The sequence below is a fragment of the Halichoerus grypus genome, chromosome 2 (assembly GCF_964656455.1).
Source record: "Halichoerus grypus chromosome 2, mHalGry1.hap1.1, whole genome shotgun sequence".
NCBI lineage: Eukaryota > Metazoa > Chordata > Mammalia > Carnivora > Phocidae > Halichoerus > Halichoerus grypus.
In genome coordinates, this window is record NC_135713.1 from 110,609,954 (window position 1) to 110,630,472 (window position 20,519).

Genomic DNA, 20,519 nt, shown 5'->3' on the forward strand with positions numbered 1-20,519 from the left:
TGAGGCTGCCCGCTTTTTCCACCACTATTTGTTGAAGAGACCATCTTTTCCCCATTGTATATTCTTGGCTCCTTTGTCATAAATTATTTGACCATGTAAATACAGGTTTATTTCTGGACTCTGTATTCTCTTCCATTTATCTGTCTGTTTATATGCTAACGCTATACTATTTGGTTACTAGAGCTTTATAATATACTTTGAGATCAGGGAGCATGATCCCTCTAGATTTGCTCATCTTTGTGAAGATTGCTTTGGCTGTTTGGGGTCTTTTGTGGTTCTATATGAATTTTAGGATTACTTGTTCTAGTTCTGTGAAAAATGCCATTGAAATTTCGAAAGGAGTTGCACTGAATCTTTGGATTGCTTTGAGTAGTATGGACATTTTAACAGTATTAGTTCTTCCAGTCCATGAACATGGAATATCTTTCCATTTATTTGTGTCTTCTTCACTTTCTTTCGTTAATGTCTTACAGTTTTCAGGGTACAGGTCTTTCACCTCCTGGGTTAAATTTATTTCTGTGTATTCTTTTTTTCCACCCCCCTGGGGAAGGTGGGGGTGGGGTGGAGGGAAGGAGAGAGAGAGAATCTTTTTTTTGGGGGGTGGGGGGAGAGAATCTTAAGCAGGCTCCATGACCACCAGTGTGGAGCCCAATGTGGCGCTCCATCTCATGACCCAGAGATTATGACCTGAGCCAAAATCAAGAGTCCTACACTTAACTGACTAAGCTACCCAGGTGCCCCTGTATTTTATTCTTTCTGATGCAATTGTAAAGGAGATTGTTTTCTTAATCTCTCTTTCTGATAGTTCATCATTAGGGTATAGAACCACAGATTTTATATACTGATTTTTTACCCTGTAACATTACTGAATTTGTTCATTAGTTCCAACAGTTTTTTGGTAGAGTCTTTAGGGTTTTCTAGATGTATTATCTGTACATAATATCATGTAATGTGCAAATAGTGACAGTTTTACTTCTTTTTCAATGTGGATGTCTTTGTTTCTTTTCTAATTGCTTTGGCTAGGACTTCCAGTACTATGTTAAATTTAAATTTATGGTATTAAAATTACTTTTTAGTTACCTAAGCTATTCATAAAAAACAACATTCTCCTGGTAATAAATAGAAACATGGAAGAAAAGACTAAAATCTCCTTTAACCACACCCTGTGACTTGTACTTACTCCAGTCCTGGTCCTCATCTGGTCTCAGAAGTTATCAGGCTGATGTGTTTTCTGCAAATCTTAGTTCTATGTATTTATATACCTGTGTATATTCCTACAGAAAATCGTAGAAATAGGTGTGAGTGTTTTTAAACTACTGTAAATATCTGCAACTTCTTTTATTCAGAAATATATTTTGGAGTCTCTCCATATTAGTTTGTATAATTCTACTTTATTATTCTGTTTATTTCTAAGGTTTTACCATCAAGTTTAATATTTACTATAATTTTCTGGTAGGTATACTTTATGAGTTTAAAAAGTTCTCTTCTAGTTTTGGTTTGTCAAGAATTTTTGTCTTAATTTTAAATGGTAATATCACATGCTTTTCTGCTATTTATTGAGATGATCACATAATTTCTCTATGTTCTTCTGTTAATGTAGTGAATTATAATGGCACATTGTCAAATGTCGCACCATCCTTGAAGTCTTGAGATAACTCATATATGAGTAACACTTTGGTCATACCCTATAGGTTTTTTTATGCTTTTGTTGTCTCACATTTATTTTGAAGTGTGTTTTAAATTTTTCAGCTTCATGGCTTATTTGTAGTTTTGTTTTCAGGTTTTGGTGTTAGGCTTATGTTGACCTCATAAAATGTGTTGAGAAGTGTTCTCTACTTTCTAAAAAACCAAAAAATTTGTATATGAGTACTGTTTTTCCTTCCTTGAATGTTGATAGAATTCACCAGTGAAACCATTGGGCTTGTAGTTTTCTTTGATAATGAATTCATTTTTTTAATTGAAGTACAGTTGTCATACAATATTATTCTCAGGTGTACATAGTGATTCAACATTTATATACATTAGGAAGTGATCACCATTATAAGTCTAGCTACCATCTGTCACCAGATGAAGTTGTTACATTATTATCACTTATATTTCCTATAGTGTACATTGCATTCCCATCTTATTTATTTTATAACTGAGAAGTTTATACCTTTTATCTCCTTTCCTTATTTTGCCCATTTCCCCTGTGGCACCACAAGATTATTGTCTGTATCTATGAGTCTGTTTCTGTTTTTTTGTTTGTTTGTTTTTAGGCTCCTCATATAAGTGAAATCATTTGATAGTTGTCTTTCTCTGTCTGACTCAACTTCACTTAGCATAATACCCTCTGGGTCCATCCATGTTGTCCCAAATGGCAAGGTTTCATTTTTTTAAATGGCTGAATAGTATTCCATTGTATATTTTTATACCATATATTCTTTATCCATTCATCTATTGATAGACCCTTGTTTCCATATCTCTGCTGTTGTAAGTAATGTTGCAGTGAACAAGGGGATTCATATATTTTTTCTAGTTAGTGCTTTTGTTTTCTTCCAGTAATACCCAGCTGTGGAATTGCTGGATTGTATGGTATTTCTATTTTTAATTTTTGGGGGAACCTCCAGACTATCCATTGCAGCTGCACCATTTTGCATTCCCACCAACAGTACCCAAGTTTTCCCTTTTTTCTACATCTTTGCTGACCTTGTTATTTCTTGTCTTTGATACTCACCATTCTGACAGGTATGAGGTGATATCTCACTGTAGTTTTGGTTTGAATTTCACTGAAGATTAGTGATGTTGAACATCTTTTCATGTGTCTGTTCGCCATCTGTATGTATTCTTTGGAGTAATGTCTATTTAGGTTCTCTATCCATTTTCAATTGGATTTTTTTTTGATAGAGTTGTATGAGTTCATTTTTTTTTTTTTTTAAGATTTTTTGTTGTTGTTGTTTGTTTGACAGAGAGAGACACAGCGAGAGAGGGAACACAAGCAGGGGCAGAGGGAGAGGGAGAAGCAGGCTTCCCGCCGAGCAGGGAGCCCGATGTGGGGCTCGATCCCAGGACCCTGGGATCATGACCCAAGCCAAAGACAGACACTTAATGACTGAGCCACCCATCACCCCTGTATGAGGTCTTTATATATTTTGGATATTAACCCCTTATCTGTTTTATCAGTTGCAAATATCTTCTCTCATTTAGTAGATAGGGTGCATTTCATTTTGTTGATGGTTTCCTTCCAGTTTTGAAGGAGTGGCTTTATGCAGAAGGTATCCTGTCAGGTCCAGTTGTGCGACCCCACCCCCCAACCCCTCATTACTTGAGCCAGGTGCCCTAGTGGTCTCCCCTGTTTGGGCTGCAGGTACCCTCCTGTTGTAGCTGGGTTGCACTTGGTGTGGACTCACTGGTGTGCAGGGCTGTTCCCCAGTGCAGCTTTCTGTGAAGCCTAGCCACGTCGGCTGTGGATGTGCCTGTCTGGCTGAGAGTCCAGGCCATAACTGCTGTGAGCATGCTCATGTGCAGGGTTGGCCCCTCATGCAGTTGGCTGTGAAGTCCTGGAGCAACAGCTGGTGGGCATGTGTGTGGATGGGATAGGCCTCCCGTGTGGTTGGCGGTGAGGTCCGGCTGTGACTGTCGAAGGTCCTCTAGTGTTCGGCTCTTTCCCCTCGGATGGAGGTTGCTTGGCGGGGATGGGGTAATGGGGAGGCTGGGACTCTGGTACAGCCGCCTCCACGTCCAGGTGTGGCCAGGTGGGAACAGCTTTGGGGGGTGCCAGGCTGGGGCAGGCAAGTTGGGCTGGTGAAGTCTGCAGAGGGAGGCTGCGGCCAGATGATTGGTGCTAGCGCAGTAGGTAGAGTGTTAGAAATGGCTGCTGCCAGGCTGGGCCAGCTGGGGAGAAGGGAAATGAATAAAAAAGTGTCTGTTAACACTATACTCTTTGGAGAATGTTCTAACAGATCCCTTCCCCTGTGGCACATGTCCTAAAATTGGTGAATGGGTCTCCTTTCCGTGTAAGCCAGGTGCTTGTCCAACTGCTGCCTCTGCTCTGGAACTGGGAGCGAGTGACATTATGCACCTGCCCTTTAAGTGTCCTACTGCCTTCTGGGTCTCCCATATGTAAGCACCACTGGTTTTCACAGCCGTTTGTAATGGGGACTCATTTTTCCCATGCATGTTTCTTGACTGGGGATCCAGATGTGGGGCTTGGACCCCTTGTTCCTCTTTGAGGGCCTGTATGTTTGTGCTATCCCTCTGCAGGAGATCACTGCACAGGGGCTGTGGGTCCTGACTAGATCACATCTCTGCCCCTCCCACCATCTTGATGTGGCTTTATATCTGTAGTTGTATAAGATCTGTTCTGGTAGTCTTCAGTTTGTCTTCAGAGATAGTTGTTTTGTATGTAGTTGGTGATGGTATGTCCATGGGAGGAAGTAAGCTCAGGATCTTCCTACTTTGCCATCTCGATCCCTCCTCCTGAATTCAATTTCTTTGAAAGATATAGTGCTATTGAAAATTTCTGTTTCATCTTCTTTCAAGTTTAGTAAGATATTTTTCATTGAATTTGTTCATTTAATCTGGCAAATTGGCATAAAGTTTTCATAAATACAGTCTTATTGTCCCTTTAACGTCTATATTATCTATAGTGAGAACCCCATTTTCATTTCTGATTTTGGTGGTTTGTGTTTCCTTTCTCGTTGTAACTGGGAGTTTTCTGTTTTTTTCAAAGAAAGATTTTGGCTTTATTAATTTTCTCTTCTGTTTGTCTTTTTTCTATTTTGTTAATTTCTGTTCTGTATTTTATACATTCTACTTTCTTTGGTTTTACTCTTTTTTGAGCTTCATAAGTAGAACCTTACATCACTGATTTTAGATCTTTTTTTCTTTTTTGTTTCATGTTTTCATTTAAATTCCACTTAGTTAACATATAGTGGGATATTAGTTTCAGGAGTAGAATTTAGTGATTCATCACTTACATAAAACATCCAGTGCTCATCACAACAAGTGCTCTCCTTAATAACCATCACCCATTTAGCCCATCCCCCTGCCCATCTCCCTTCTAGTGACCCTCAGTTTGTTCTCTGTAGGTAAGGGTCTTGTGTTTTGTTTTTAAGATTTTATTTATTTATTTATTTTTTTTTTTTTTTTTTAAAGATTTTATTTATTTATTTGACAGAGAGAGAGACACAGCGAGAGAGGGAACACAAGCAGGGGGAGTGGGAGAGGGAGAAGCAGGCTTCCCGCGGAGCAGGGAGCCCGATGCGGGGCTCAATCCCAGGACCTGGAATCATGACCTGAGCCGAAGGCAGACACTTAACGACTGAGCCACCCAGGCGCCCCTTTATTTATTTATTTAAGAGCTAGAGAAAGAGAGAGAGTGAGGGGAGAGGAGCAGAGGGGGAGGGAGAGAGAGGGGGAAAATAATTTTAAGCAGACTGCGCTGAGCACAGAGCCCAGTGTGGGGCTCGATCTCATGACCCTGAGATCATGACCTGAGCTGAAACCAAGAATCCAACGCTTAACTGATTGAGCCATGCCCCGAGTCTGTTTTATGGTTTACCTCTCTCTCTTTTTTTCTCTCTATGTTCATCTGTTCTGTTTCCACATATGGGTGAAATCATATGACATTTATCTTTCTCTGACTGACTTGTTTCGCTTAGCATAATACACTCTAGCTCCATCCACATCATTGCAAATGGCGAGATTTCATTCTTTTTTATGGCTGAGTAACATTCCTGTGTGTGTGTGTGTGTGTGTGTGTGTGTGTGTGTACATACACCACAACTTCTTTATCCATTCATCTGTCAGTGGGCATTTGGGCTTTTTCCATAATTTGGCTATTGTTGATAATGCTGCTATAAACATTGGGATACATGTGTCCCTTAAAATCAGTATTTTTGTATCTTTTGGGTAAATATCTAGTAGTCCAATTGCTGGATTGTAGGGTAGTTCTCTTTTTAACTTTTTGATGAACCTCTATACTGTTTTCCAGAGTGGCTGCACCAGTTTGCATTCCTACCAATAGTATGAGAGGGTTTCCCTTTCTCTGCATCCTTGCCAAGATCTGTTGTTTCCTGACTTGTTAATTTTACCCATTCTCACCAGTGTGAGGTGGTATCTCGTTGTGGTATTGATTTGTATTTCCCTTATGATGAGTGATGTTGAGCATCTTTTCATGTGTCTGTTAGTTGTCTGGATGTCTTCTTTGGAGAAATGTCTGTTCATGTCTTCTGCCCAGTTCTTTACTGGATTATGTGTTTTACTGGGTGTTGAGTTTGGTAAGTTCTTTATAGGTTTTGGATACTAACCCTTTTTTTTTTTTTTTAAGTTTTTTTTAGTTTCATTGATTGTTTCCTTCGCTGTGCAGAAGCTTTTTATCTTGATGAAGTCCCAGTAATTCATTTTTGCTTTTGTTTTCCTTGCCTCTGGAGACATAGCTAATAAGAAGTTGCTGCGGCCGAGGTCAAAGTGGTTGCTGCCTTTGTTCTCCTCTAGGATTTTGATGGTTTCTTGTCTCACATTTAGCTCTTGAATCTATTTTGAATTTATTTTTGTGTATGGTGTAATAAAGTGGTCCAGTTTCATTCTGCATGTGGCTGTCCAGTTTTCCCAATACCATTTGTTGAAGAGACTGTTTTTTTCCCATTGGATATTCTTTCCTGCTTTGTTGAAGATCAGTTGACCATATAATTGTGGGTCCATTTCTGGTTTTCTATTCTGTTTTGTTGATCTATGTGTCTGTTTTTGTGCCAGTACCATACTGTCTTGATCACTACAGCTTTGTAATACAGCTTAAAGTCTGGAATCGTGATGCCTCCAGCTTTGCTCTTCTTTTTCAACATTCCTGTGGCTCTTCGGGATCTTTTTTGATTCTATACAAATTTTAGGATTGTTTGTTCTAGGTCTGTGAAAAATGTTGGTGGTATTTTGATAGGGATTGCATAAAATGTGTGGATTGCTTTGGGTAGTATAGACAATTTAACAACATTTGTTCTTCCAATCAATGGCATAGAATGTTTTTCCATTTCTTTGTGTCCTCTTCAATTTCTTTCACAAATGTTCTATAGTTTTCAGAGTACAGATCCTTTACCTCTTTGGTTAGGTTTATTCCTAGGTATCTTACGGTTTTTGGTGTAATTGTAAATGGGATTGATTCCTTGATTTCTCTTTCTGCTGCTTCATTACTGGTGTATGGAAATGCAATATTTCTATATATTGATTTTGGTTTTTGTTGTTGTTTTGGGTTGTTTTGGTTTGTCAGTTTTTCTTTAATGATGAATACAAAAGTTTTTCACATCTAAACTTTAAGCATGGCAAATAGTTTCTTCCTAGATTCATTGTCTCAAAATCCATTTAGTTATTCTACCCTTTGGAGAGGGTGGGGGAAATATGATTAAAATTTCCCCATCTATACAAGTCTTACTGTGTTCTTTTTTTAAATTTAAATTCAGTTAATTAACATATAATGCATTATTAGTTTCAGAGGTAGAGGTCAGTGATAATACCCAGTGCTCATTATATCACGAACCCTCTTTAATGTTCACCACCCTGTTATCCCATCCTCCTATTCCCTCCCCTCCAGCAACCCTCAATTTGTTCCTATGATTAAGAGTCTCTTATGCTTTGTCTCCCTCTATGATTTCATCTTGTTTTATTTTTTTCTCTCTTCCCCTATGATCCTCTGTTTTGTTTCTTAAATTCCACATATGAGTGAGATCATATGATTATTGTCTTCCTCTGACTTGTTTTGCTTAGCATAGTACCCTCTAGTTCCATCCATGCCATTGCAAATGGCAAGATTTCATTTTTTGATGGCTGAGTTGTATTCCATTGTGTGTATGTATATGTATGTATGTGTGTATGTATATGTGTGTGTGTGTGTGTGTGTGTGTTTGTGTATATATACACATACATATTACATCTTCTTTATCCATACATCTGTCTATGGACATCTGGGCTCTTTCCATAGTTTGGCTATTGTGGACATTGCTGCTATAAATATTGGGGTGCATGTGCCCCTTCGGATCACTACATTTGTATCTTTGGGGTAAATACCCAGTAGTGCAATTGCTGGGTCATAGGTAGCTCTATTTTCAACTTTTTGAGGAACCTCCATACTGTTTTCCAGAGTGGCTGCACCAGCTTGCATTCCCACCAACGATGTAGGAGGGTTCCCCTTTCTCCGCATCCTTGCCAACATCTGTCGTTTCCTGAATTGTTAATTTTAACCATGCTGACCAGTGTGAGGTCGTATCTCATTGTGGTTTTGATTTGTATTTCCCTGATGCCTAGGGATGTTGAGCATTTTTCCATAGATCTGTTGGCCATTTGTATGTCTCTGGAGAAATGTCTGTTCATGTCTTCTGCCCATTTCTTGATTGGATTATTTGTTCTTTGGGTGTTGAGTTTGATAAGTTCTTTATAGATTTTGGATACTAGCCCTTTATCTGATAAGACATTTGCAAATATCTTCTCCCATTCTGTCGGTTGTCTTTTGGTTTTGTCAACTGTTTCCTTTGCAAACGCTTTTTATCTTGATAAGTCCCAGTAGTTCATTTTTACCTTTGTTTCCCTTGCCTTTGGAGATGTGTCTAGGAAGAAGTTGCTGTGGCTGAGGCCTGTGTTCTCCTCTAGGATTTTGATGGATTCCTATCTCACATTTAAGTCTTTCATCTATTTTGAGCCTATTTTTGTTTATGGTGTAAGGAAATGGTCCAGTTTCATTCTTTTGCATGTGGCTGTCCAATTTTCCCAACACCATTTGTTCAAGAGACTTGTCTTTTTTTCATTGGATATTCTTTCCTAATTTGTTCAAGATCAGTTGACCATAAAGTTGAGGGTCCATTTCTGGGTTTTCTTTTCTGTTGCATTGACCTGTGTGTCTGTTTTTGTGCCAGTACCATACCGTCTTGATGGTTACGACTTTGTAATAGAGCTTGAAGCCCGGGATTGTGATGCCACCAGCTTTGCTTTTCTTTTTCAACATTCCTCTGGCTATTCGGGTTCTTTTTTGGTTCCATAGAAATTTTAGGATTATTTATTCCAGCTCTGTAAAAAAAGTTGATGGGTATTTTGATAGGGATTGTACTGAATGTGTAGATTGCTTTGGGTAGCATAGACATTTTCACAATATTTGTTCTTCCAGTCCATGAACATAGACTGTTTTTCCATTTCTTTGTGTCTTCCTCGATTTCTTTCATGTGTATTCTATAGTTTTCTGAGTACAGATCCTTTGCCTCTTTGGTTAGCTTTATTCCTAGGTATCTTATGGTTTTGGGTACAATTGTAAATGGGATCAATTCCTTAATTTCTCTTTCTTCTGTCTCATTTTTAGTGTATAGAAATGCAGCTGATTTCTGTGCATTGATTTTATATCCTGCCACTTTGCTGAATTCCTGTGTGAGTTCTAGCAATTTTGGGGTGGAGTCTTTTGGGTTTTCCACATAGAGTATCATGTCATCTGCAAAGAGTGAGAGTTTGACTTCTTTGCTGATTCTGATGCCTTTTATTTTTTTGTGTTGTCTGATTGGTTAGTCTGAGGCTAGGACTTCTAGTACTGTATTGAACAACCATGATGATAGTGGACATCCCTGCCATGTTCCCGACCTTAGGGGAAAAGCTCTCAGTTTTTCCCCATTGAGAATGATATTCACTGTGGGTTTTTTATAGATGGCTTTTATGATTTGAGGTATGTACCCTCTGTCCCTACACTGTGAAGAGTTCTAATCAAGAAAGGATACAGTACTTTGTCCAGTGCTTTTTCTGCATCTCCTGAGAGGATCATATGGTTCTTGTCCTTTTTCTTATTAATATAGTGTATCACATTGATTGATTTGCAGATGTTGAACCACGCTTACAGCCCAGGAATAAGTCCTACTTGGTCCTGGTGAATAATCTTTTTAATGTACTTTTGGGTCCTATTAGCTAGTATCTTGGTGAGAATTTTGGCATCCATGTTCATCAGGGATATTGGTCTATAATTCTCCTTTTTGGTGGGGTCTTTGTCTGGTTTTGGGATCAAGGTAATGCTGGCCTTATAGAACAAGTTTGGGAGTTTTCCTTCCATTTCTATTTTTTGAAACAGCTTCAGAAGAATAGGTATTAATTCTTAATGTTTGGTAGAGTTCCCCAGGGAAGCCAAATGGCCCTGGACACTTGTTTGTTGGGAGATTTTTGATTACTGCTTCAATTTCCTTGCTGGTTATGGGTCTGTTCAGGTTTTCTATTTCTTTCTGTTTCGGTTTTGGTAGTTTATAAGTTTCCAGGAATACATCCATTTCTTCCAGATTGCCCAGTTTGTTGGCATTAGTTTACTCATATTATGTTCTTATAATTGTTTGTATTTCTTCGGTGTTGGTTGTGACCTCTCCTCTTTCATTCATGATTTTACTTATTGGAGTACTTTCTCTTTTCTTTCTGGTAAGTCTGGGTAGGACTTTATCGATCTTATTAATTCTTTCAAAGAACCAGCTTCTAGTTTTGTTGATCTGTTCTACTGTTCTTTTGGTTTCTGTTTCATTGATTTTTGCTCTAATCTTTATTATTTCTCTTCTGCTGGGTTTAGGCTTTATTTTCTGTTCTTTCTCCAGCTCCTTTAGGTATAAGGTTAGTTTATGTATTTGAGACCTTTCTTGTTTCTTAAGGCTTGTATTGTTATATTCTTCTGTCTTAGGACCTCCTTTGGTACATCTCAAAGGTTTTGAACAGTTGTGTTTTCATTTTCATTTGTTTCCATGAATTTTTTAAATTCTTTTTTAATTTCCTGGTTGACCCATTCATTCTTTAGTAGGATGTTCTTTAGCCTCCATGTATTTGAGGTTTTTTTCCAAATTTCCCCTTGTGATTGAGTTCCAGTTTCAAAGCTTTGTGGTCTGAAAATATGCAGGGAATGATTCCAATCTTTGGTACTGCTTGAGACCTGATTTGTGACCCAGTATGTGATCTATTCTGGAGAATGTTCCATGTGCACTTGAGAAGAATGTGTATTCGGTTACTTTAGGATGGAATGCTCTGAATGTATCTGTGAAGTCCATCTGGTCCATTGTGTCATTCAAAGCCCTTGTTTCCTTGTTGATCTTCTGCTTAGATGATCTGTCCATTGCAGTGAGTAGGGTGTTAAAGTCCCTTACTAGTATTGCATTATTATCAATGTGTTTCTTTAATTTTGTTATTAATTGGTTTATATAATTGGCTGCTTCCATGGTAGGGGCATCAATATTTAGAATTGTTAGATCTTCTTGTTGGATAGACCCTTTAATTATGATACAGTGTCCTTCCTCATCTCTTATTACAGTCTTTGGTTTAAAATCTAAGTTGTCTGATATAAGGATTGCTACCCCGGCTTTCTTTTGATGTCCATTAGCATGGTAAATGGTTTTCCACCCCCCTCACTTTCAATCTGGAGGTGTCTTTGGGCCTAAAATGAGTCTCTTGCAGACAGCATATCGATTGGTCTTGCTTTTTTATCTAATCTGATACCTGTGTCTTTTGATTGGGGCATTTAACCCATTTACATTCAGAGTAACTACTGAAAGATATGAATTTAGTGCCACTGTATTTCCTGGAAAGTCACTGTTTCTGTAAATTGTCTCTATTCCTTTCTGGTCTGTGTTACTTTTGGGCTGTCTTTTCTCTTAAAGGATCCCCTTTAATATTTCTTGCAGGGTTGGTTTAGTGATCACAAATTCTTTTAGTTTCTCTTTGTCCTGGAAGCTTTTTATCTCTCCTTCTATTTTGAATGACATCCTTGCTGCATAAAGTATTCTTGGCTGCGTATTTTTCTTATTTAGCACCCTGAATATATCATGCCAGTCCTTTCTGGCCTGCCAGGTCTCTGTGGATAGGTCTGCTGCCAGTCTAATGTTTCTACCATTGTAGGTTATGGACCTCTTGTTCCAAGCTGCTTTAAGGATTTTCTCTTTGTCTCTGAGACTCATAAGTTTTACTATTATATGTTGGTTGTTGACCTATTTTTATTGATTTTGAGGAGGGTTCTCTGTGCCTCCTGGCCTTGTATGCCTGTTTCCTTCCCCAGGTTAGGGAAGTTCTCTGCTATAATTTGCTCCAGTATACCTTCTGCCCTTCTCTCTCTCTCTCCCCTTCCTCTTCTTCTGGGATCCCAATTATTCTAATATTGTTTTGCTTTATGCTATCACTTATGTTTTGAGTTCTCCCCTCATGACCCAGTAGTTGTTTATATTTCTTTTTTTAATCTACTTAAATGTTATATTTGCCTCCCACTAATAAACCTTTATTTCACTCAAACTGAGCAATAAATCTTCCACACTGAAGTATCTTCCTTGCCCAATTAATCCAAAGGAAAAAAACTGAAATGATTAGTAAAGAAAAATGTAGGGACTAACACACCCTTTTAATATGTTTTTAAATATTTTTAAGGTTTAAAAAGTGTTTAAAGTTTGTAATTCCTAGTAGGAAAACATTATCTGAATGAATACCCTAATGGCAAACCACTATAGAATGTTTCAGCTGCATGTGGGGCAGAGGGGTAGGGATTCTCTTCACAGCACCCCAGCATTCTTCATGAGAAGGTCAGAGGTACACTGGTTTATATTATTGCGACATCCATTAGGTGATCGTTGCTTTTCCTTCAGCAAGGGCTTTATTTGTCAGAAGGGCATTATGCTTGACCTCCAAATTTGGCTGACAATTTACTGATGAGATTCATAACCTTTGAATTGCTCTGATATTTTGACATATTCGCTGGGTTCTGGGTCACATCCTGGAAGGCCATCATAACTTCTGGATCCTGCATGGCTGCAAGAACCCCTGGATCACTAAGAATTTCATTGAGCCCAGGCATTCCTGCCATTCCAGGCATCCCCCCTGCCATTCCAGGCATTCCTCCAGGAAAATTACCAGGCATTCCCCCAGGAAAGCCACCTGGGAAAGAGCCATACTGAGCTCCTGATTGTCGTCTGGCTTCTTCCTCCCTTTGGGCTCTCTTATGTTCTTCCCGAGCCTTCTTAACCCTTTTTATTCTTTCTTTGATCTCTCGCTCTTCACGTTTTCGCTCATAACTTTCTCCGATGTTCAGCAATTTTCTGGGCCCCCTACTTTCAGCATTGCACTAGCATCTTCATCGTAATCCAGTTTACAAGCAAGGGCAAGATCATGTGCTGCTTCTTCCCAATGGCCCAGAAGTCTGTGTGCTTTCCTTCGCCACTTAAAAGGCTGAGCTGAATCAGGATTTATTTCAATAGCTCTGTCACAGTCTCAAATGGCAGCATTTGGCTTCTGTAATTTGATGAAGACACTGGCTCTCTTGGCATACAGAATGGCCAAGCAAGGATTCAGTTTGATGGCATCTGTGAACAAGTCAATGGCTTTCTGTAGTTCACCATCATTTAGGGCATCAATGGCAGCCACTTTTTTATCATTTGCCTGATCCATCATTTCCTCAGTTATCTCTACATTTTCATCTCCCATTTGTTGAGGGGCATCAGTATCTGGTTCAATCACACCTTCATTGTCAATTTCTAGATCACTTTCCTCACCTGATGGTTCATCTGTCTTTATGTTTTCCTCCGCCTTCTTACTGTTTTTTCTACCTTCATATTGTCTTCTGATATAGTTTTATGAGTGGCAGGTGGTATTTTACCCCCCATGCTCTCCACCCACTCCCACAGGAAGCGCATTTCCTTGGTGTGCAGACGCTTGGATCCTGCTTACACATTTTCACGAAGGCCTGAAGCTCGCTCACTTTGCGGGGGTCCATGGTCCAGAGGCGGTGGCAGGCGGCAGGCGAGGCTGAGGTTGCGGCCCGATTCCAGGCCTGGGTACTAGCTCAGTGTGGTCGTGTGGAAGGGGGCCATTTATATTTCTTTCTCTCAGCTTTATTCTCCATCATTTGGTCTTTTATATCACTAATTCTTTCTTCTGCCTCATTTATCCCAGCAGTTAAAGCCTCCATTTTTTATTGCATCTCATTAATAGCCTTTGTGATTTCGACTTGATTAGATTTTAGTTCTTTTATTCCTCCAGAAAGGGCTTCTCCAGTGTCTTCTATGCTTTTTTCAAGCCCAGCTACTACCTTTATAATTGTTATTCTGAACTTTAGTTCTGACATCTTACTTCTATCCATACTGATTAGGTCCCTGACAGTACTGCCTCTTGTTCTCTTTTTTGAGGTGAGTTTTTCCGTTTTGTCATTATTGCAGAAAGCGGTCGCTTTTCTATTTGTAGAGTTGCAGCAATTCTTAGTTCTCTGGTTGAGTTCACAGGTGTTCAGAATGATTTGGTAGCTATCTAGCTGAATTCCTGGGACCAGACAAAACTAAGGTCTACTACTGCTCTGCCATCTTGGATTTTCCTTCTGTATGTTGATCTTGTGTCTGCAACTTTACTGAATTTGTGTATCAGTGCTGGCAATTTTTTGGTAGAGTCTTCCAGGTTTTCTTCATAGTATATCATGTTGTCTGCAAATAGTGAAGGTTTGACTTCTCCCTTGCCAATTTGGATGCCTTGTATTTCTTCTTCCTGTCTGATTGCTGAGGCTAGGACTTCCAGTACTGTGTTAAATAACAGTGGTGAGAGTGGACATCCCTGTCTTGTTCCTGACTGTAGAGAAAAAGCTCTCAGTTTTTCCCTATTGAGAATGATATTAGCTCTGGGTATTTTATATATGGCTTTTATGATGTTGAGATATGTCCCCTATATCCCTACTTTTTTGAGGGTTTTTATCAAGAATGGATGCTATACTTTGTCAAATGCTTTTTTTGCATCTATTGGAAGGATATGTGGTTCTTACCCTTTCTTTTATTCATGTGGTGTATCATGTTGATTGATTTGCGAATATTGAATCACCCTTGCAGTCGGGGAATAAATCCCACTTGACTGTGGTGAATGATTCTTTTCATGAAGGGATTCGATTTGCTAGTATTTTGTTGAGAATTTTCATATCCATTTTCATCAGGGATATTAGTCTGTAATTCTCTTTTTTAGTGGGGTCTTTGTCTGGTTTTGGAATCAGGGTAATGCTGGCCTTGTAGAAAGAGTTTGGAAGTTTTCCTTCCATTTCTGTCTTTTGGAACATTTTGGAAGAATAGGTATTAACTCTTCTTTAAATGTCTGGTAGAATTCCCCTGGGAAGCCATCTGCTCCTGGAGTTTTGTTTGTTGGGAGACTTTTGTTTACTGATTCGATTTCTTTACTGGCTATTGGTCTGTTCAAGTTTTCTGTTTCTTCCATTTTTAGTTTTGGTAGTTAATATGTTTCTAGGAATTTATGCATTTCTTCCAGATTGCCTAATTTGTTGGCATATAATTTTTCATAATATTCTCTTATAATTGTATTCCTGTGGTGTTGGTTGTTATCTCTCCCTTTTCATTCATGATTTTAACTATTTGGGACCTTTCTCTTTTCTTTTTGGTAAGACTGGCTAGGGGGTTATCAATTGTATTGATTCTTTCAGAGAACCAGCTCCTGATTTCATTGGTCTGTTCTACTGGTTTTTGTTTGTTTCTATATCTTTTATGTATGCTCTAATCTTTATTATTTCCCTTCTCCTGGCTTTAGGCTTCATTTGTTCTTTTTCTAGCTCCTATAGGTGTAAGGTTAGGTTGTGTATTTGAGATTTTTCTTGCTTCTTGAGGAAGGACTGTATTGCTATATACTTTCCTTTTATGACTGCTTTTGCTGCCTCCCAAAGGTTTTGGACTCTCCTGTTTTCATTACTGTTTGTTTCCATCTATTTTTAAAGTTTCTTCTTTAATTTCCTGGTTGACCCATTCATTCTTAAAGAACATAGGATGTTCTTTAACCTCTGTGTATTTGTGGTCTTTCCACATTTTTTCTTGTCATTGACTTCAAGTTTCATAACATTGTGGTCAGAAAATGTGCACAGTATAATCTCAGTTTTTTTGTACTTGTTGAGGTCTGATTTGTGACCCAGTATGTAATATTCTGGAGAATGCCCCATGTGCACTCGAGAAGAATGTGTATTCTCCTGCTTTAGGATGAGATGTTTCGAATATGTCTGTTAAGTCCGTCTGGTCCAGTGTGTCATTCAATGCCATTGTTTCCTTGTTGATTTTCTGCTTAGATGATATAGCCATTGCTGTAAATGGGGTGTTAAAGTCCCCTCCTCTTTTTTTTAAATTTAATTTTATTATGTTAGTCACCATACATTACATCATTAGTTTTTGATGTAGTGTTCCATGATTCCTTGTTTGCGTATAACACCCAGTGCTCCATGCAATACGTGCCCTCCTTAATACCCATCACTGGGCTAACCCATCCCCCCAGCCCCCTCTCCTCTAAAACCCTCAGTTTTTTTCTCAGAGTCCATAGTCTCATGGTTCGTCTCCCCTTCCGATCCCCCCCCTTCATTTTTCCCTTCCTACTATCTTCTTCTTCTTTTTTTTTTTTAACATATAATGTATTATTTGTATCAGAGGTACAGGTCTGTGATTCATCAGTCTTACACAATTCACAGCGCTCACCATAACACATACCCTCCCCAATGTCCATCACCCAGCCACCCCATCCCTCCCACCCCCCACCACTCCAGCAACCCTCAGTTTGTTTCCTGAGATTAAGAATTCCTCATATCAGTGAGATCATATGATACTTGTCTTTCTCTGATTGTAAAGTCCCCTACTATTATTGTATTATTATCAATGAGTTCCTTTGTTTGTTATTAACTTTTTTATGTATTTGGGTCCTCCCAAGTTGGGCACATAAATATTTACAATAGTTAAATCTTCTTGTTGGATAGGACAGATCCCTTTATTATGATACAGTGCCCTTCTTCATCTCTTGTTATAGTCTTTGATTTAATGTCTAGTTTGTCTGAAATAAGTATGGCTACTCCGGCTTTCTTTTGGTGTCCGTTAGCTTGATAAATGCTTCTCCATTTATCCCCTCGCTTTCAATCTGCAGGTGTCTTTAGGTCTAAAATTAGTCTCCTGTAGGCATCATATAGACTGATCCTGTTTTTTATCCATTTAAATGTAGAATGATTATTGATAGGTATGAATTTAGTGTGTTGTATTACTTGTTAAGTAGTTGTTTCTGAAGATTTTCTCTGTTCCTTTCTAGTCTTTTTCGCTTTAGTCTTTCTTGCCCACTCAGAGTCCCCTTTAATACTGCTTTTTAAAATTTTTATTTATTTTTGAGAGAGAGAGAGAGAGCGGGTGGGGGGGAAGGGTAGAGGCAGAGGGAGAAGCAGGTTCCCCGCTGAGCAGGGAGCCTGGTACGGGACTTGATCCCAGGACCCTGGGATCATGACTGAGCCGAAGGCAGATGCTTAACCTATTGAGCCCCACCCAGGTGCCCCCCTTTAATATTTCTTGTAGGGCTGGTTTAGTTTTGTTTGTCTGGGAAACTCTTTTTCTCTCCTTCTATTCTGAATGACAGCCTTGCTGGATAGAGTATTCTTGGCTGCATATTTTTCTCATTCAATATATTGAATATATCTTGCCACTCTCTTCTGGCTTGCCAAGTTTCTGTGAAGAGATCTGCTGCTAACCTTATTTGTCTTTCTTTGTAAGTTAGGGATTTCTTTTCCCTTGCTGCTTTTAGGATTTTTTCCTTATCTCTGTATTTTGCAAATTTTACTACTGTATGTCTTGGTGTTCGCCTGCTTTTGTTGATTTTGATGGTAGTTCTCTGTGCTTCCTGGATATGGATATGTGTTTCCTTCCCCAGATTAGGGAAGTTTTCAGCTATAATTTCCTCAGGTAAACCTTCTGCCCCTTTTCCCCTCTTTTCTTCTTCTGGGACTCCTATGATATGAATGTTATTACACTTTATGGAGTTGCTGATTTCCTTAAGTCTACATTTGTGATCCAATATTTTTCTTTCTCTCTTTTCATATTCATTATTTTCAGTAATTTTGTCTTCTATATCACTTATTCATTCCTCTCCTTCTTCCATTCTTGTGGTCATTACATTCAGTTGGTTTTGCATCTCACTTATAGCATTTTTTTTTTATTTTGGCCTGACTAGTTTTTAGGTCTTTTATTTCTGTGGTAAGGGACTCCCTAGTGTCTTCTATGCTTCTCTCAAGTCCAGCTAGTGTCCTTACGATTGTTGTTTTAAATTCTGGATCATGCATGTTATTTATATCTATTTCAGTTAGATCCCTGGCCATGACCTTTTCTTTTTTGGGGATGAATTCCTCCATCTTGTCATTTTTGTGTAGGTCTTTGTCTTCTTCTCTGTGTTAGGAAAGCCTGTTATGTTTCCTGCTCCTGAGAGTAATGGTTTTAGTAAGAAAAGGTCATAAACTGTCCAGGACCTGGCGATTCAGAAAGTGTTTCTGGTATATGCTATGTGTACTCTGCTGCTGTGTTTTGGCTGCTCTTTTCCTCCAGTCAGTCCTCTGCAGAATTTCTCCTTGCCTGCAGTGGGGAGTGTTTGCACTTTGGCCAGAGTGTGGTCAGTTTTAACTAGGTGTGCTCTGGGCTGCTTGTTAAAAGAGACCTGATGCTCTTTCCATTAGAGCTGAAGCTTTGCAGCACTCTGTGGTCAGCAGACTTGGTGCATGTGGGGGGCTTTGGCTGGTCTTCTGGGTGAGGGGCCTGCTGCTCTGGTTCTCAGGTACACTTGGCCTAGTAAAGAAGCACATGCAGAGTGCAGGAGGCAGGGCTTAGCGTAAGCAGCCTGTGCCTCCACTGTTGGTGCTGTGCTGCTTACTGGTGTTAGTTTATACTGAGAGCCTGGGGAGGGAAATAACGCCAGCCCTCTCCCTTGTCTCTGAAGAGGGGTTTGTGCCCACCACTGTCCAGGAAACCCTCACAGAAGAGTGAACAGTCTCCCCTCATGTGTCCCAGGCCTCCCTCAGATCCCTGCCTTCACCATGTCTGTGCCTCTCTGGGCTGTCTTCCTGTCCTGCAGCACAGTGCACCTGTGTTCTATCCCAGGGAGGCTGGCTGAGTTTTGAAACTCTCAACTATAGAGGGACCTGGTATGTGGCATACCTGCACTTGTGCTCTCGGGGAGGGTCTCACTCTTCTGGGGCTGGTACAGGTTTGTCCCAGAAGGGCAGTCGCACCAAAGCGCAGGAGCTTGGAGTTTGGAGTAAAGTGCAGCAAAAAGCCAGTGTCCAGGTTAGCCACCCTGGTGTCTCTGCACCTATGCTGAGAGTCAGGGGAAGGTAATGGCATCTGTGGGCTCTTTTGTCCTTGGTGAGGCAATGCCACCTCGTCCAGATGTGCTCCAAGAAGGGGAACCGTCTCTTCCAGTGTATTCGCTTTCTCTCTCATGCCTCTCTTGATGATCACCACTACTTCTCCTCTGCAACACCCACAATCCTTTTCTCCCCCAGATCTCGTCTCTGCACCTTCCACAGTGTGGCCTCTTCTCTCTGCCTAGTTGTGTAGTTTGCTCTTTCAGTCCTCAGATCGATTTCTTGGGTTTTCTGAATGATCCAGTAGTTATCTAGCCATGTTTGAGTGATGAGGCAAGCTTAGGATTTTTTTTTTCAAAATTGATATTATTACAGCCAAAACAGTGGAATTAACTGTACATAATAAACTATTATATATATATATACACACACACACATATGTATGCATATACACGCATCACACACACACATTTTAAGTTATAGGGAATAAAGTTTATTTTGGCAGATAGTGTTAAACAAAATTAAAGTTGCATACATTAGTAACATAACTCAACATCCTTAATTTGGTATAAGTTTGACACATTTTCTTGTTTTCCTGTGTTCTGCTAAATCACCATAACTGATTTATAAAACTGATATGTTGAAATTTAGCTTTACTGTTTTTGCTTATGCTCAGATTCCAAACAAAACTTTTTGTAAGCTTCTTCTGTCTCTGGGTCCATCTCATCATCATTATCATCCAAGTATGGATCCTCCCTATGTTTTAGGTATATGGTGTAAGGTATATTTTATATCCTTTTATTTTGTGAGTTCCTTGATTGATACTTTATAGAAATATTAATTTTTACTGCTTTTGTGTTTCCTACACGTTCATACTGTCATTTTTGGTCTTTCCTTTCCACTCAAAGAGTCCCCTTTAGTATTTCTTGCAGGACTCCTTTAGTTTTTGTTTGTCTGGGAAACTCCATCTCTCCTTCTATTTTGAATGAGAGCTTTGCTGGATAGATTATTCTGAGGTGCAGGTTTTTACCATTCAGCACTTCACTTTTTTTTTTTTTTTAAATAATCTCTATACTCAATGTGGGACTCAAACTCATGACCCTGAGATCAAGAGCTGCATGCTCTACCTAGTGAGCCAGCCAGACGCCCCTCCCATTCAGCACTATGAGTATATCGTGCCACTCCTTTCTGGCTTGGAAAGTTCCTGCTGAAAAATCTGCCAATAGCCATATGGGGTTTCCTTTGTAGGTAACTATCTTCTTTTGTCTCACTGCTGTATTTATTTATTTAAAGATCTTATTTATTTATTGGAGAGAGAGAGCGCAAGTGAGAGAGAGAACATGAGCATGGGGGAGAGGGAGAAGCAGGCTCCTGCTGAGCAGGGAGCCTGATGTAGGACTCGATCTCAGGGCCCTGGGATCATGACTTGAGCCGAAGGCAGACACTT

General features: G+C 39.5%; 1 long non-coding RNA gene and 1 pseudogene across 3 annotated transcripts in view; one reads left to right on the top strand and one right to left on the bottom strand.

Annotated features, from left to right (window-relative positions):
* Positions 1–20,519, top strand: part of LOC118518721 (uncharacterized) — a 114,443-nt gene that overhangs the window by 2,322 nt on the left and 91,602 nt on the right. The gene's annotated exons all lie outside the window — the stretch shown is intronic.
* LOC118518718 (hsc70-interacting protein pseudogene) lies at positions 12,620–13,717 on the bottom strand (annotated as a pseudogene).